The 19,056-nt window shown below is 40.7% G+C and overlaps 1 protein-coding gene and 1 pseudogene across 2 annotated transcripts in view; both read left to right on the top strand.

Moving 5' to 3' along the window:
* Nucleotides 1–19,056, top strand: part of AVL9 (AVL9 cell migration associated) — a 98,975-nt gene that overhangs the window by 69,448 nt on the left and 10,471 nt on the right. Inside the window, exon 19 of one of the 2 annotated variants that reach the window (XR_010945579.1) lies at nt 16,216–19,056. This exon is cut by the window's right edge and continues 10,471 nt beyond it. The exons of the other annotated variant lie outside the window; for it this stretch is intronic. The gene's annotated coding sequence lies outside the window, so the exon portion shown is untranslated. The remainder of the gene's footprint in view (nt 1–16,215) is intronic. 2 annotated transcript variants of the gene reach the window in all.
* LOC137229174 (V-type proton ATPase 21 kDa proteolipid subunit c'' pseudogene) overlaps nt 52–19,056 on the top strand; it is a 29,476-nt pseudogene continuing 10,471 nt past the window's right edge.

Here is a 19,056-nt window from a genome sequence, read left to right on the forward strand (position 1 = left end):
ATAAATGAGTATTTTTTGTGTGTTACCCACTCTATGGTCATTTAAAAGCATAAGGACTGAAATGTTAAAATCTTTTTTTTAATACATATAAATTATTTTTGGCTGCGTTGGGTCTTGGTTGCTGCGCGTGGGCTTTCTCTAGTTGCGGCGAGCAGGGGCTACTCTTCATTGCGGTGCGCGGGCTTCTCATTGTGATGGCTTCTCTTGTTGCAGAGCACGGGCTCTAGGCACGTGGGCTTCAGTAGTTGTGGCGTGCAGGTTCAGTAGTTGTGGCTCGTGGATTCTAGAACGCAGGTTCAGTCGTTGTGGCCCACGGGCTTAGTTTCTCTGCAGCATGTGGGATCTTCCTGGACCAGGGCTCGAACCCGTGTCCCCTGCATTGGCCGGCAGATTCTTAACCTCTGTGCCACCAGGGAAGTCCCTGAAATTTTAAAATCTTATATTTTACAACTTTTAAAGTGTGTTTTTCTATTAGTGATAGATCCTACATTTTGAGACTCGAAGTTTAAAACATTTTTATTTTGTGTGCCATTAATTCCACTCCTTTGAGCATCTGGGCTTAATGAATACTTAGAATTTTTCCTCTTGGGTCTCCTTGGAAATGAAGGATACTAGTCACTACTCCTGGTTGGAAAACGTTTTTTTTGTTTCCTTTTAAATTATCAGGTTAAATTCTGTGACTATTCTCCCTTGAAGAGCAGATTGTATTTCCAAGGTTTCTGATACAATTCTTAGGGAATGCAGAATGGGTTTCCTAAATGGACAATGTTGTTTATGGGAGCTGTGTCTCAGCTCATAAAAGCCTGCATGTCAGAAAGCCAGAGTATGTACTGAAGTATAGTAGAAGGTGCTAGAGAACTGAAATGCTCCGCACAACAGACAGAAGAATGTAACTTACAGCTTGACAGCTGAAAACATAGCTCCTGTCTGCATAGCCCCAGCAGGAGTAAGTCAAGTTTCAGTCACAAAACTACTTGCTGTGGGTGAGGTGCTGTCGGGGCTCCAGGAGACAAGAGGAGATCTGATAAAAAAAATTTGATAGTGAAAAATGTGATGAGTGTCTTGAGAGGTCCAGTAAAGTGCCATGGCAGTCCTTTCAGCTAGGACAATCAGAGAAGGCTTCCTGTAGGAGGTGGCATTCACACTGCTCCTTGAGTGAAGATGGTTAAGATTTTGAGTAGAGACAGTAAAGATAAGAGCAGATTTTCAGTCCACCCTAGGGGGGGGCCTGTGGCCTGTGATGCAGAAGAGCAGGTCAGTGAGTATAGGCCTAGGAACGGTTATGGAGTGATGACAGAGGAGAAAGAAGGAAGAGAACAGTCTTTGGGGATGCTAAAGCCAGAAGGAACCTGAGAAGTATAGAAACCACCGGAGATCACTCTTGGTGAGAATACAAGGATTAAGGAAAGAGTGAGGAGGGGGGAAATCCCTGCCGATACAGGAAGGAAAAGAAGTACCTGTAAGGGGTCATCTGTATGTTGAGGACTTCTGTTGGATGAGGTAGCTGCCTTCCCAGGGTCAGGAGTATGAAATACTTTCCATCAAGTAAGCTGGAAAGTTTTAGAAAGTGCAACTGCCTTTATATCAACTTCACAAAACAAAGCATTTCAAACAAACATCAAGTTGTTTTCTTTGGGGACCAAAAGATACTTTATCTACTTTCAAGCTGTGACAGATATCAAGGCCAAGCATAGTGTTGATTAAAATCAACTATTTCACTTGATCTATGTGGTTTCATAAGTATATACATAGTTAAAATCAAATTGTACACATAAGACACATTAAAAAAATTTTTAATCATAAAAACCCCAACCATTTCAAACTGTAATTTGTTTCTGGAGTTAGGTAGGCATGGTCAATGGAAGGAATATGGTTTCCATTTTTCAGGCACATCTTTCAAGAAAACTGCAAACCCAAAAAGGCTGGTGTCTCTGACAAGTGAAAATTACCAAAAAAAAGTGCCTGCATTTTCATTTTGCTAGACTTTGGCAACAGTAATCAGCATCAGTCTTTGCTTTTGCTCAGGGCTTTGTAGCTTACAAGTTAGGATCTCATAAATTGGATGTAGACAGGCCTGGGTTTGAAATCCAGCACCCACACTTGCTTATTACTCACCACCTCTGAACCTTGGGTTTCCCATGGGTGCAGTGGGTTTAGATGACGAATGTGTTGTCGATGCATTTATTTGTGTTCATATTTGTTTATTGTCCATCTTCTCCCATAGAAAGTGAGGAGGGATTTCTTTCTGATTTATTCACTCCTGTGTCTTCAGGGACTAGAACAGTGCCTGGGACGTAGTAAGCCCTTAGTAAACATTGGATGCATGGACAGTTCTGATTTGTGACTTTGGGAGAAGGGAGAAGATATATGTAACTGGAAGGTGAAAGGTCACAATCCACAGACAGGTGAAAGGAAAATGAAGAAAATGGTGTGAATTCCTAGGGTTCAAGGAGGGGGGACCAGAAATGAACAGCATAATTGGATATAAAAGGAAAGTGTGAATTTCCTAAGCACACGCATGGGCAGTGTATCTGATACGCAGTTTGCTTTGAATACACGTTTGCTTTCAGCAATTTTTAATTCTTTATAGATTAACAACTGAAGAGATTCAAATGAATTTTTATCCAATGTGTAGGGTATAAAGGAAAACAATAAAATGAAGGCTCCACCACCCGATTTAAGATGGTGTTTCTCATCCCTCTAGGCTGGGAGAGAGATGGGAAGAGGAGAGAGGAAAGGCCCAAGGAAGCACGTGGGCCGCCTCCCTCAGGGCCTCCTCCCTTGGGTTCCAGTCGCTACCTCAGTTTCCCTTACTTACTAGGAGAGGATGTCTGTACAGAGAACCCCAAAAGCTGAAGGCAGAATACAGTCCTAGCCTGTTATGTGACCTTGGGCATGTTAAAAAAAGACTTCTCTGGGCCTATGTTCTGAATAAAAGAAAGGAGGTAGATTGGTGGTTTTCAAATCCTCTCTTAGGTGGGAAGCTGCTCCAGCGAAATCCTCCCGGATGATGTGACTGAAGAGGATGCCTTCCCCAGCACATGACTGTTTATTCCTTCCTTATTTAGGTCTCCATGACACAGTGCTTCCTGTACTGTATCGAGTTCCTGCACACTCCAGCGGAGTTCTTTTTTGAGTGTGTGTGAATGTTAAGCTAACGCTTATTTCATTGCTTTCAACGAGATGTACTTTTAAGGAGTGTCGAAAACGCAGGCATGAACATTTTTATGACCCTGTACCTTCATCAGGAGAGCGTCCAACTCAATGTAAACGGACTTAATCCACCCCCCCCCCAAGCCTGCTTGGCATTCCATTCCTAAGAGTTAATATCAAGGAAATAATCCAAAAGGCAAAAAAAAGAAAAAGAAAAAAGCCATGTGCATGGAGTTCTTTGTCATAGCATTTTTCATTATAGTGAAAAATGAAAAACTGGGAACAACCAACAGAGGAGGACTGAGTTATGATGCTTCAGTGTTATACTAGTGAGTGCGATGTTCATGGTCACATTTGACAGCTATCGGAACAATCACTGTGGAAACTGGGGTAACGAGAAGAGGAAAATGCAGGATCTACTGAAGTATACAGAGGAAGCAGGAGGCCAGCTTGCTTCCCCTGCGTTTTTTCTTCCTCTTTCCTATATCTTTTCTCAGTTTCTCCCACGTTGCTATGGGAACATGGAAAAATGAGTTGATATATGAGGTCAATAACACAATGGTGATTTTCTACTTCTGAACTGTGCCAGGACACAGAATACAAGCACACTGCATGGGAATTAGAGCCCTCAGGCCTTCAGTGCCTTTTTTCCCCCAACTGAGCCCTGGATGTATTTCTATCACCATCCTTACTGTTCCGGTTTTGTAATGAACTATGAGGCCTGGAGCACGGCACATAGTAGGCACTTGATTTACATTGTGACGTGAACAAAACCTTCCTTTCCTTCCTCTGTGGTTGTGGCTTACCAGAGAAGCACCATGTAACTGACGCACTGAAACAGCCAGAGGAACCGAGAAAGCAAAAGAAGCAGTGCTTTCAACTCTTTCTGTCTTACAAAGTGCTTGGTGGAACTGTAAGAGGATATTTAGCAGCACAAAAAGTAGGCCAAGGGTAAGAAAAACTCTCCATACCCACGAGAATTCAGATGACCAACTTAAGTCTGATCCAGAATAAACAGTTCTCATCTGGAAATCTAGCAGTTCCAGAAAGTACTGTCAGGGGGAAAAAGGCCCACGATGTCGAGCTGCATAATTATGTAACCCTCCAGGAAAGAGGGAAGAAGTGCCATCGTACGGGGGTACACAGGGAAAATCAAACGTGAGCGAGTAACAGTTCTCAGGCCTCAAAGAGGAAGACTTTTGCTGAAGAGAAACCAGGCCCTTTCCCATGAACTTGACCAGCTTCAGTTCTCCCCATCCTCACCCAGCATCCAAAGCCTAAAACAATGTTGCTATTTCAAATCCCTCCAATCGAAGTAACTTTCCAGTAGTCATGTGAGTAGTGTTGCACGTGAAGGGACTCACCTGAAATGAAACGGAAGCTTAGCTATTATGAATAGGTCAAGACCATTCATGTTAGTATTTTATCAGGAAAAGCATCATCATTGTCCCCTTACCGGTCACTTAAACACATCAAACAAACAAATTAAATGCCAGATGGTAAGAGGAATTTAAAATACAACTTTCTCCCACAAATTGTAAAAATCCAAGCTTGAAATTGAAAGCAGGGACTGGAGGAGATATATGTCCACCCAGGTTCATAGCAGCATTTTTCACAGTCATCACGGGGTGTGCACAACCCAAGTGTCCATCGCTGGATAAACAAAATATGGTGGATACATATACGTACAATGGAATATTATTCAGCCTTAAAAAGGAAAGAAACCTGATACGTGCTGCAATGTGGATGAGCCACGAGAACATTGCATTCAGTGAAATAAGCCAGTCGCAAAAGGACAACTACTGTATTGATTCCCCTGGTGTGAGTTACCTACAACAGTCAGACTCACAGAGACTGAAATTAGAAGGGTGGTTGCCAGAGGCTGGGGGGAGGGAGGAATGGGGAGCTATTGTTTAATAGGTACAGAGTTTCAGTTTTGCAAGATAAAAAGTTCTGGAGGTGTATGGTGGTGACGCTGGCACAACAATTTGAATGTACTTAATGCCACCAAACTGTACACTTAAAATTACTTAACATGGTAAATTTTATGTGTGTTTTACCACAACTTTTAATGCAGGCTTGATTCCACCAGTCCTTTGTTTAATGATGGAAAAGCTCCTAATTTTATGTCTTGTACTTTTACTGGGGGCTCTGGTCAAGATATTTTGGGTAAATAGAGGACTCTGTTACATCCTGTTAAAAAAAAAAATTCTTGGGCTTCCCTGGTGGTGCAGTGGTTGGGAGTCCGCCTGCCGATGCAGGGGACGCGGGTTCGTGCCCCAGTCCGGGAAGATCCCACATGCCGCAGAGTGGCTGGGCCCGTGAGCCATGGCCGCTGAGCCTGCGCATCCGGAGCTTGTGCTCCGCAACGGGAGAGGCCACAACAGTGAGAGGCCCGCGTATCGCAAAAAAAAAAAAAAAAATTTCTTAACGCATAGGAGTTAACCTAATTAATTATAAGGACGTTGTTCTTTCCGCAGAACCCAGGGTGGACCTATTCCAATACCTTATGCCTATAATGGTCGTGGTTATGCAGGTCTAATCCCTTAACAACAAACTCCGAAGACAATACTTCTTTTAACCTCAAGTGGAAATTAATCTTTATATTTCACTTATTCATCCAATAGTAATAATTATTACTGACACATATTGAACAATTGGATATGCTAGAGAACGTGCTAACAACTTTGACATGTGTAATATAAAGTTAATAATCCTGTTAGTAGAAATTATTATCCCCAATTTTTGGAGGAAAAACTTGAACGAAGGTGAAACTCAAATTTACATCATCCATAACCCACCATGCTCAAAAAAAACCATTGAACTCAGAGAGACAGAGGGGATCTTCAAGTTCAGTCGCTTCAGTGTTGTTTACCTTCATTGTGGAAATTTTCAAATACATACAAAAGTAGTCAGGAGAGTATAATAAACTTCCTTTAAAAAAAAAAAAAAATTTGGCTGTGCCAGGTCTGCGGGATCTAGTTCCCTGACCAGGGATCAAACCCAGGCCCCCTGCATTGGGGGTAGCTCAGAGTCTTAACCACTGGACCACCAGGGAAGTTCCTAAGCCTTTTATAATAAACCACTCAGCTTCAGTACTCATCAATTTTAGTCAATCTTTTTCTTTTTTTTTTTTAAAATTCTTTTATGTGGATCATTTTTAAACTCTTTATTGAACTTGTTACAATATTACTTCTGTTTTATGTTTCGGTTTTTTGGCCCTGAGGATGTGTGATCTTAGCTCCCTGACCAGGGATCGAACCCACAACCTATGTATTGGAAGCCTTAACCACTGGACTGCCAGCGAAGTCCCCTGTAGTCAATCTTTTTCATCTTTACCCTCACTTATTTTCCTCCCTCCCGTAGAATATTTTTGCCGTATGATTTTTTTTTTTTTTTTTGTCTGCGTTGGGTCTTCGTTGCTGTGCGCGGGCTTTCTCTAGTTGCAGTGAGTGGGGGCTACTCTTTGTTGCGGTGCACAGGCTTCTCATTGCTGTGGCTTCTCTTGTTGCAGAGCACAGGCTCTAGGGCGTGCAGGCTTTGGTAGTTGTGACACAGGGCTCAGTAGTTGTGGCTCTCAGGCTCTAGAGCACAGGCCAGTAGTTGTGGTGCATGGGCTTAGTTGCTCCACGGCATGCAGGATCTTCCTGGACCAGGGCTCGAACCCATGTCTCCTGCATTGGCAGGTGGATTCTTAACCACTGCGCCACCAGGGAAGCCCGCCATATGATTTTCTAAAGTTTTTATTTGGAAATAGTTTCAAACCTACATATAAGTTGCAAAAATGAAAATAGTAAAAAAACCAAATACCCATTACCCTTTACTTTCATCTATTAATATTTATTGCATTTGCTTCATTTGTAGGTCTCTCTCTCTCTCTCACACACACACACACACACACACACACTTTTTTGGGGGAGCGATTTGAGTGTAACATACATCACAACCCTTTATCCCTAAATACTTCATTGTGTATTTCCTAAGAAAAAGGATATTCTCTTATAGACCATAGTATAATTATTAACCTCAGTAAATTGAACATTGACTCAATAGTTTTATCTACTGTACCATTCTTATTCCAATTTTGTCAATTGTGTTCTTTAGAACTCCCCCCCCCGCCCCCGCACCGTACAGCCTGTGGGATCTTAGTTAGTGGGAACTGAGGATGCCTCGGTTCCTTGCCACATGGGCCTCTCCCTGGGGTTGCTTGTGTGTCCTCATAGCATGGTACTGGCCTCATCTAGAGCAAGTGATCCCTGAGAGGGCAAGGAGAGGGCAAAGCCTTGTGACCTAGTCTTAGAAGTCACACACTGTCACCTCCTTTACAGTCAAGTCATTAGATGTGAGGGACCAAGTCCAGCCCACATTCCAGAGAAGGGAAATTTAGCTCCAAATTTTTTTTTAAGTTACAACTTTTTTTTTTTTTTTTTTGTGGCCGTACTGCGCGGCTTGTGGGATCTTAGTTCCCTGACCAGGGATTGAACCCGTGCCCTTGGCAGTGAAAGTGCCAAGTCCTAACCACTGGACCGCCAGGGAATTCCCTGAAGTCCCAACTCTTGAAGGGAGAATATCAAAGAATTGGTGGACATATGTTAGGACCATTACAGAATCCACTGATGATTCTTGCCTGATGTAATCCTTACTCAAAATAATGATTTCCCACCTATTCTGTATTATTTTTAAAGCGAATTCTAGCATCGTATTTCATCTGTAAATTTTTGAGAATGTATCTCAAAAAATAAATTTTTTTAATATTATAAACTGTTGATATTATCAAGTAGCAAGTCAGTATTCAAATTTCCATTTGTCCCACGAATGCTGTATTTTCTGAGGAACAATTCACATGCCATAAAATTCACCCTTTTAAAGTGTACAGCCCAGTGGTTTATAGTATTTTCACAAAATTGTACAATCATCACCACTAGTTTCATCACACCTAGAAGAAACCCTGTATCCATTAGAAGAAACCCTGTATCCATTAGCAGTCGCTACCCATTTCCAAATTAATTTCTGTGGGTATGCCTCTTCTGGATATTTCATATAAGTGGAATAATTACAATATGTGGTCTTTTATGTCTGGCTTCATTTGAAACCATGGTGCAATCCATGTCACCTTCCTTCACTAATCAAAGTTTTAAGACTTTCGGGTCCTCCAAGCAGCACGTAGCTTAAACAATATGTTTGCCCAAGGTGTTTTCCAGGAACTTGGAGTCAGCTGCCTCGGCTTCAAGTTGAGCCAAGAGTCAGCTCTGTCTGGTTTGAGCCGAGCTGCTTAGGACTGGATAGGACCACTGACCCTTCAGCTGGGCATACGGGAGCATCCACTTGTGACATATTGAACGTGCAGAGAGGCCTGCCCAGAACAATTATCACACCTTTTTCCAATAACCTTTCCTCTCTCTCCACGCCTCAGAGTGCCCTGCTTCTTTGTTCTTTTTCCCATAAATACCTGAGCCCCTTGCCTTTGGGAAGGCAGATTTGAGATTTGTCTTCCCGTCTCACTTCGCTGCAAACCTCGGCGTCTCACCATTTTGACTTTCTGCGCATCCGGCAGAACAAACCTGGTTCGGTAACACCCTCACTTGTATAAAGTTTTTAAGGTTGATCTGTTGTAACATGAATAAGGAACTTCATTCCTTGTTGTGGCTGAATAATATTCCTTTGTATGGATTTACCAGGCTTTGTTTATCCATTTTTTTGGCTGTTACGAATAATTGCTTATGTACAGGTGTGTGTGTGGAGGCATATTTATTTTTAGTTTGTTTGAATTGGTACTGAACTAAAGTCTACACAAGGCCATTAGTTGATAAATCTTTCAAGTGACCACAGATTCCTCCTCTACAACTTTGTATTTTTTTCCAATTTGCTGAAGAAATTGGGTCATTTGTCCTGTACAGTTTTCCAAGATCTGGATTTTGCTGATTGGATCCTTTAGGCATAAATAATTTAACATGTTCTTCTAACATCTGTAGTTTCATAGGTTGGTAGCTGGGGGTAGAGGCTTGATCACATTCACACTTGATGGGGGCGGGAGGGCTGGCAAGATTACATGCTATGGCCTGTTACTCTACAAACATAAAAGTCCCAAACTTGCCTTAATAAAAGGTGAAAATGTTACTGTTTAGTATATTTTATGAAGAAATTGAGCTTCATAAGTGGACAAATATGGGGAATTATATATAATCAGTGTTAATTTAAATGATCTTATTCTGGTGAATGTGATTTTTGTTTTTTAAGGGAGTATGAAGCCCTTTTCAAATTCTCTTCTCAACAGAGCAGACTACTGAGTGAACGAGTCCACAGCGTGATCCATATTAATAGGCTTCTTGTGTTTAAGTCTTCATCCCTTCTTTCTCTTAATTACTGAAGCGCAAATTGCTTCAGAGAAATTTAAATACTAGTATTTGAACTTTATGCATAATTCTTTTTTTTTTTACCATGCAGCATGCGGGATCCTGGTTCCCTGACCAGGGATCAAACCCGGGCCCTCGGCAGTGAGAGCACAGAGTCCTAACCACTGAGCCACCAGGAAATTCCCTATACAGAATATTCTTTGTAGTTCCTTTTTATTTTTCAAGGGTGAACTGCTTTTTAATAAGTCAATATCTGTTTATACTTTTCTTTTGGTTTGGGTCATGATGTTTGATCATGAGAGCTTTCAACGGAATGTGGAATAGGAGAAAGGAAAAAAATCTGCCAAATGTGTTAGAAAGCATTTGAAATAGAAGTGCTGGTTCCTATTTAAAACACTTCTCTTTGCTGCATACACCAAGATGAGAGTAAAAGATGCCTTAATATTTAATTTTTATATTGTTAGAGACAGTGGTTTTAATAAATTCCTATTTATCTGTTGTGTATTTTTAGTTTTTTGATGACTGAGTTCTTCTAAGTGGTTTCACATAAAACCACATTTCAAGCCTTGTTTGTTTTCAAGTATACAAATGTATGTCTCAGCCCAAGCATCTTTGTAAAAATAGGTATAGAAGTCTTTTAAATGCTGAACCGTAGTACCTGCTTGATTTATTTTTTTAGTCAGTAATAGAGGAAACTATTAGTACAGTTTTATCAGGAAGTTACTGATGTGTGTGTGCGATTTACAGTGATTCTGTATATGTTCCCCAGCTTCAAAACACTTGGAACTACTGCTGTGCTTTCTGGAAGGGTCAGTTGTTGGTTCTTAAAGTTACACCTGTGCAGCTTGGGTTTGAGTTTTTAAAGAATATTTAACTTTTAAAGAAATTTTCTTAGCCAAAGAGCAGTTTGAGTTGTATCCATGGTTTTTGCTGGGTTAACATCGGCTTCAGTTAAATCGTTTGAATTATAAAGTAAGTATAATTATGGTGAAGAAGATCAGTCTCATTTTTAAATGCTGAATCACATTTTATTTCTTTAATTAATACAATAGAAACATGAAAATTCAGGACCACTGAAATATGCCAACTTTTGTTTTGGGGTTGTGTGTGTAGTTGTGTTGATTTGTTTGCTTGGTTTTTTTGGTCTTTAAATTTATTTATTTTATTTTTATTCTTGGGTACATTGGGTCTTTGTTACTGCGTGTGGGCCTTCTCTAGTTGCGGTGAGCGGGGGCTACTCTTCGTTGTGGTGCGCAGGCTTCTCATTGCGGTGGCTTCTCTGGTTGCGGAGCACAGGCTCTAGGCACGCGGGCTTCAGTAGTTGTGGCACACAGGCTCTAGAGCACAGGCTCAGTAGTTGTGGCACACAGGCTTAGTTGCTCTGTGGCATGTGGGATCTTCCCGGACCAGGGCTCGAACCTGTGTCCCTGGCATTGGCAGGCAGATTCTTAACCACTGAACCACCAGGGAAGCCCATGTTTGCTTGTTTTTTAAAGAAACTGAAACTGCTATATCTGCTAGTGAAAGAAAATGCTTTGTTTTGCTCTGAAGATTCTACAGTTGTTTAGGTGTATCTTGGTGCATAAATTACAAAGAATAATGCTAGTTAAATGCCAATAAACTATTTTACTCTTTTTATGTGAAACATACAAATTTCGGAGGGTGATGGTGGCAGTGGTGCCTCTTACTACCTTATGTAAAACACTTGAACATTTTCATCAATATTGCCATCATCTGTTTAATATTCCCAGTATATTTTCTCAAAGTCTGTTTACTTAAAGTTGTATGGAATGATATAATAAGCAATAAAATCTGAATTACACACACACACACACACACAAAGAAAGTAATAGTTCAGTTTTTAAAAATAAGTTTCTGTATTTTGGCAGGAACACAAATAGAATTTTTGACATTCATTATATTAGATGATTAATGATATTTCTTTCGATATAAAGTCCTCTTATTTAGGGTTTAATATTCCATATATTCTAATGAGTATACTTTTCTCAAATAAAAATAATTAAGAAATTTTAAACTTTTTCATGCTAATGTTTTAATTTCTGATGATAATAAAGAAAAGAGATTAAATATTTAGTAGACCATTTCCAGGAAAAAAAAACATTGACATATTTTACAGTGGTGTCCCCTAGGAGGTTCCGTGGATCAAGAGTAAAATAAGTTCCTTTGCGTACCACTAAACAGCTGGCTCTCTCCCACAGAGAGAAGAATATTTTTAACATGGAAAATATATGATACAGCATGTGCTTAGTATTGGGAAAATATCTACTTTCAAATACATATATTAATGTTTGTATTTCAATGTTTTTCCTCTAAAAATAATGTTACTGGTACAATGAAAAATAACAGGGAAAAGGAATCACAATGAAAATGAAAGGGGAGGTGACACTGCAGGGCGGGCCCACAGGCTGCAGGGTGGACAGCGGATGCAGGGACGCGGTTTGAGCTCCCACCCCCCCATGGCGTCGTTGCCGCCATGACGGGCCTAGTGCTGCTGTACTCCGGGGTCTTCGTGGCCTTCAGGGCCTGCCTGCTCGTCATGGGAATCTGCTACGCCAGTTTTGACTTGGGCTCCCGCTTTGATGTGGCATGGTTCCTGACGGAGACTTCCCCCATCATGTGGTCAAACCTGGGCATTGGCCTAGCTATCTCCCTGTCTGTGGTTGGGGCGGCATGGGGCATCTGCATCACTGGCTCTTCCATCACTGGGGAAGGGGTGAAGGCCCCCAGGATTAAGACCAAGAACCTGATCAGCATCATCTTCTGTGAGGCTGTGGCCATCTACGGCATCATCATGGCGATTGTCATTAGCAACAGGGCTGAGCCTTGCAGTGCTACTGACCCCAAGGCCATTGGCCATCAAAACTACCATGCAGGCTACTCCCTGTTTGGGGCTGGCCTCACAGTGGGCCTGTCTAACCTCTTCTGTGGAGTCTGTGTGGGCATCGTGGGCAGTGGAGCCACCTTGGCTGATGTGCAGGACCCCAGCCTCTTTGTAAAGATTCTCATTGTGGAGATCTTTGGCAGTGCCATCGGCCTCTTTGAGGTCAGCGTTGCAATCCTTCAGACCTCCAGAGTGAAGATGGGTGATTAGATGATCTGTGTGGGTGGGGCTACCCCCCCACTCTTATTTATTTGTGGTTTTCCCGGGACAGCTGGAGCTGTGCCCCTTAGGCTTTCAGGGGGCTTGGTGTTCAGGGCCCTCCCTACACTCACTTCTGCTGCCTGTGGACTTGGAGGCACTGCCTGGCTGGACCCTCAGTGTGGCGAGTGGGCTGCTGATGACTGTGTGCAGCTTTGCACCCGTGTCCCACCTCTACCTCCAACCCATCTTCCCAGTGTTTGTGAAATAAACATGGTATTGGTCTGGGTCAAAAAAAGTGAAAGGGAAATGTGTTATAATTCAGAAGCTTTAATTTTCAACAAATCACTAGCCTAATATATCTTCCTCTTGTTGGAGTTTTTATTCTTACTGTTGCTCATACTGCCCTCTCTCTGCTCAGTGGTTTTTGGTTCATTTTTAATTTTTTGTGGCCTCATCTGTCTCTACACAGCCAGACCTGAGAACTGATTCCAGGGAGCCTCGATGCTGAGTCACAGTGGAACACACATTTGCAGTTAGCTCTTGCACACTTGCCCTTGGGCGTCAGGCCCCTGTGGCCCACCAGGCCATATTCCTGGGACCAGAGGTTTGCCCACACTATGCGATTGACGAGGAGGTTTGAATGGTGGTTACGGTGCCTGCTGTCCTTGTGGGTCCAGCAGTCAAGAATCCCAGGTGTCTCCCATCCCATGGAGCAGTAGTCAGGCCTGGTCAATGGTTCTTATTGACTAGTGGGCTGCAGAGTCATTTAACGTGACTCTAACTGTCTGATAGCTTTCTTTATATCTGGTATAATAAAATATTCTAGGTTTCTTGTACATTTCTTCTTTTTTTTTTTTTTGCAATTGAAGTTATTCTTTTTTTAATTTAATTTTTATTTTATATTGGAGTATAGTTGATTTACAATGTTGTGTTAGTTTCAGGTGTACAGAAAAGTGATTCAGTTATACATATACATATTTCCATTCTTTTTCAGATTCTTTTCCCATATAGGTTATAACAGAATATTGAGTAAAGTTCCCTGTGCTATACAGCAGGTCCTTGTTGATTTATCTTTTTTTTTTTTTTTGGCCATGGCTCACGGGCCTAGCCGCTCTGCGGCATGTGGGATGTTTCCGGACCGGGGCACAAACTCGCGTCCCCTGCATCGGCAGGCAGACTCTCAACCACTGCACCACCAGGGAAGCCCGATTTATCTATTTTATTTATAGTACTGTGTATATGTTAATCCCAAACTCCTAATTTATCCCTCTCCCCTCCCACCTTTCCCCTTTGGTAACCATAAGTTTGTTTTTGAAGTCTGTAGGTCTGTTTTTGTTTTGTAAATAAGTTCATTTGTATCATTTGTTTAGATTCCACATATAAGTGACATCATATGATATTTGTCTTTGTCTGACTGACTTCACTTAGTATGATAATCTCTAGGTCCATTCATGTTGCTGCAAATGGTATTATTTCATTCTTTTTTATGGCTGAGTAATATTCCATTGTGTGTGTGTGTGTATCACATCTTGTTTATCCATTCCTGTGTTGATGGACATTTAGGTTGCTTCCATGTCTTGGATATTGTAAATAGTGCTGCAGTGAAACATCGGGGTGCATGTATCTTTTGTAATTATGGTTTACTCCAGATATATGCCCAGGAGAGGGATTACTGGATCATATATGCTAGTTCTATTTTTAGTTTTTTAAGGAACCCCTATGCTGTTCTCCATAGTGGTTGTACCAATTTACATTCCCACCAACAGTGTAGGAGAGTTCCCTCTTCTCCACACCCTCTCCAGCATTTATTGTTTGTAAACTTTTTGATGATGGCCATTCTGACCGGTGTGAAGTGATACCTCACTGTAGTTTTTCTTTTTTTTTTTTTTTTTTGCGGTACGCGGGCCTCTCACTGTTGTGGCCTCTCCCGTTGCGGAGCACAGGCTCCGGACGTGCAGGCTCAGTGGCCATGGCTCACGGGCCTAGCCGCTCCACGGCTTGTGGGATCTTCCCGGACCGGGGCACGAACCCGTGTCCCCTGCATTGGCAGACGGACTCTCAACCACTGTGCCACCAGGGAAGCCCTCACTGTAGTTTTGATTTGCATTCTCTAATAATTAGGGATGTTGAGCATCTTGTCATGTGATTTTGGCCATCTGTATGTCTTCTTTGGAGAAATGTCTATTTAGATCTTCTGTCCATTTTTTTGATTGGGTTTTTTTTTTTGATATTGAGCTGTTTGTATATGTTGGAGATTAATCCCTTGTTGGTTGCATTGTTCGCAAATATTTTCTCCCATTCTGAGGATTGTCTTTTCATTTTATTTATAGTTTCCTTTGCTGTGCAGAAGCTTTTAAGTTTAATTAGGTCCCATTTGTTTATTTTTGTTTTTATTTTCATTACTCTAGGAAGTGGATCCAAAAAGATATTGCTGCAATTTATGTCAAAGAGTGCCCTAAGTTTTCCTCTAAGAGTTTTAAATAGTATTCGGTCTTACATTTAAGTCTTTAATCCATTTTGAGTTTATTTTTGTGTATGGTGTTAGAGAATGTTCTAATTTCATTCTTTTACATGTAGCTGTCCAGTTTTCCCAGCACCACTTATTGAAGTGATTGTCTTTTCTCCATTGTATATTCTTGCCTCCTTTGTCATAGATTGACCATAGGTACATGAGTTTATTTCTGGGCTTTCTGTCCTATCCCATTGAGCTATATTTTCTTTTTGTGACAATACCATACTGTTTTTATTACTGTAGCTTTGTAGTATAGTCTGAAGTCAGGGAGCCTGATTCCTCCAGTTCTGTTTTTCTTTCTCAGGATTGCTTTGGTTATTCAGGGTCTTTTGTGATTCCATACAAATTAAAAACTTTTGTTCTAGTGAAAAATGCCATTGGTGTTTGATAAGGATTGCATTGAATCTGGATTACCTTGGGTAGTATAATCATTTTGACCGTATTGATTCTTCCAATCCAAGAATGTGGTCTATCTTTCCATCTGTTTGTGTCATCTTCAGTTGCTTTCATCAGTGTCTCATAGTTTTCGAGTACAGGTTTTTTGCCTCCTTAGGTAGGTTTATTCCTAAGTATTTTATTCTTTGTGATGGTAAGTGGGATTGTTTCCTTAATTTCTCTTTCTTATCCTTTGTTGTTAACTGTATAGAAATGCAAGAGGGACTTCCCTGGTGGTCCAGCGGTTAAGACTCTGTGCTCCCAATGCAGGGGGCCTGGGTTCGATCCCTGGTCAGGGAACTAGATCTGGCATGCTGCAACTAAAAGAGCCCACATGCTGCAACTAAAAGAGCCCACATGCTGCAGTGAACATCCCGCGTGCTGCAATGAAGATCCCACGTCCTACAACTAAGACCTGCTGCAGCCAAATAAATAATAAATGTTAAAAAAAAAAAAGAAATGCGAGAGATTTCTGTGTATTAATTTTGTATCCGGTGACTTCACCAGATTCTTTGATGAGCACTAGTAGTTTTCTGGTATAGCATCTTTAGGATTTCTGTGTATAGTATCTTGTCATCTGCAAACAGTGACAGTTTTACTTCTTCTTTTCCAATTTGTATTCCTTTTCTTTCTTTTTCTTCTCTGATTGCCATGGCTAGGACTTCCAGAACTATGTTGAGTAAGAGTGGCAAGAATGGACATCCTGGTCTTGCTCCTGATCTTAGAGGAAACGCTTTCAACTTTTCACCACTGGGAGTATGTTGTTAGCTGTGAGCTTGTCATATATGGCCTTTATTATGTTGAGGTAGGTTCCCTCTATGCCCACTTTCTGGAGACTTTTTATCATAAATCAGTGTTGAATTTTATCAAAATCTTGTTCTGCATCTATTGAGATGATCATATGTTTTTTATTCTTCAATTTGTTAATGTGTGGAGAACGTCACGTTTGGTCACCTTGGAGCCCACTGCCTGGTCTCATTGTTTTCCCCCATCCCTATTCCCAACCACCCTTTGATCTCTCATTTCTGGAAACTGTAAGCCTGTTCATCTATTGTAGAGTAACCCCCGTGACTCAATATTACCATAGTGTGATGTCATTTTGTGCTATTTTGAACAATTAAAAGACTTTTTTTTGAAAAAAGATAAATTTGTATCACACTGAATGATATGCAGATATTAAAAAACCTTTGCATCCCTGGGATAAATCCCACTTGATCATGCTGTATGATCCTTTTAATGTGTTGTTGGATTCTGTTTGCTAGTATTTTGTTGAGGATTTTTGTATCTATGTTCATTAGCCTATAATTTTCTTTTTTTTGTGGTATCTTTGTCTCATTTTGTAATCAGGGTGATGGTGGCCTCATAGAATGAGTTTGGGAGTGTTCCTTCCTCTGCAGTTTTTTAGAATAGTTTCAGAAGGATAGGTGTTAACTCTTCTCTAAATGTTTGATAGAATTCGTCTGTGAAACCATCTGGTCTTGGACTTTTGTTTGTTGTAGGTTTTTAAATCACAGTTTCAATTTCAGTACTTGTGATTGGTCTATTCATATTTTCTATTTCTTTCTGGTTCAGGTTTGGAAGGTTATACATTTCTAAGAATTTGTCCATTTCCTCTAGGTTGTCCATTTTACTGGCATATTGTTGCTTGTAGTACTTTCTTATGATCCTTTGTATATCCGTGGTGTCAGTTGTATCTTCTTTATTTTTAATTTTATTGATTTCAGATCTCTCCCTTTTTTCTTGATGCCTCTGGCTAAAGGTTTATCAATTTTGTTTATCTTTCCAAAGAACCAGCTTTTCGTTTATTGATGTTTTCTATATTTTTCTTTGTTTCTATTTCCTTTATTTTTGCTCTGATCTTTATGATTTCTTTCCTTCTACTAACTTTGGGTTTTGTTTGTTTTTCTTTCTCTAGTTGCTTTAGGTGTAATTTTAGGTTGTTAATTTGAGATGTTTCTTGTTTCCTGAGGTAAGATTGTATTGCTGTAAAATTCCCTCTGAGGACTGCCCTTGCTGCATCCCATAGATGTTGGCTCACTGTGTTCATTTTCATTTGTCTCTAGGTATTTTTTGATTACCTCTTTGATTTCTTCTGTGATCCCTTGGTTGATTAGTAACATATTGTTTAGCTTCCATGTGCTTGTGTTTTTTACAGTTTTATTCTTATAATTGATTTCTAATCTCATAGTGCATAGTGGTCAGAAAAGATGCTTGATATGATTTCAATTTTTGTAAATTTACCGAGTCTTGCTTTGTGGTGCAGCATGTGATCTGTCCTGGAGAATGTTCCATGTGCACTTGAGAAAAATATGTATTCTGCTGCTTTGGGATGGAATGTTCTGTAATTATCAATTAAGTCCATCTGGTCTAATGTGTCATTTAAAGCCTGTGTTTCCTTAGTGATTTTCTGTCTGGATGATCTGTCCATTGATGAAAGTGGGGTGTTAAAGTCCCCCACTGTTATTGTGTTACTGTCGATTTTTTCCTTTTATGGCCTGTTAGCATTTGCCTTATATATTGAGGTTCTCCTATGTTGGGTGCATATATATATATATATATTTGTTTATTTTTGGCTGCGTTGGGTCTTCATTGCTGCCCCCAGGCTTTTCTCTAGTTGTGGCAAGCGGGGGCTACTCTTCGTTGCGGTGTGCGGGCTTCTCGTTGCAGTGGCTTCTCATTGCGGAGCACGGGCTCTAGGCATGTGGGCTTCAGTAGTTGTGGCACATGGGCTCAGTAGTTGTGGCTTGCGGGCTCTAGAGCGCAGGCTCAGTAGTTTTGGTGCACGGGCTTAGTTGCTCTACAGCATGTGGAATCTTCCCGGACCAGGTCTCGAACCCATGTACCCTGCACTAGCAGGTGGACTTTCAACCACTGCGCCACCAGGGAAGTCCATTGGGTGCATATATGTTTACAATTGTTATATCTTCTTCTTGGATTGATCCCTTGATCATTATGGAGTGTCCTTCTTTGTCTCTTGTAACAATCTTTATTTTAAAGTCTATTTTGTCTGATATGGGTATTACTACTCAACCTTTCTTTTTATTTCCATTTGCATGGAATACCTTTTTCCATCCCCTCACTTTGCCTGTGTTTGTCCCTACATCTGAAATGGGTCTCTTGTAGACAGCATGTATACAGGTCCTCCTTTTGTATCCATTCAGCCAGTCTATGACTTGATTGGAGTATTTAGTCTGTTACATTTAAGGTAATTATTGATATTATGTTCCCATTGCCATTTTAATTGTTATGATTTTTTTTGTAGGTCTTTTTTTCTTCCCCTTCTCTTTTGTTCTCTTCTTTTGTGATTTGATGGCTATCTTTAGTGTTGTGTTTGGATTGCTTTTTCTTTTGTGTGTGTGTGTATGTATTGTAGATTTTTGGTTTGTGGTTACCATGATGTTTTGATATAGCAGTCTATATATATACAAGATTGTGTTAAGTTGCTAGTCTCTTAATTTCAAATGCATTTCCAATATCCTGCATTTGTACTCTCCTTTCTC

Source organism: Pseudorca crassidens, chromosome 8 (assembly GCF_039906515.1).
Source record: "Pseudorca crassidens isolate mPseCra1 chromosome 8, mPseCra1.hap1, whole genome shotgun sequence".
NCBI lineage: Eukaryota > Metazoa > Chordata > Mammalia > Artiodactyla > Delphinidae > Pseudorca > Pseudorca crassidens.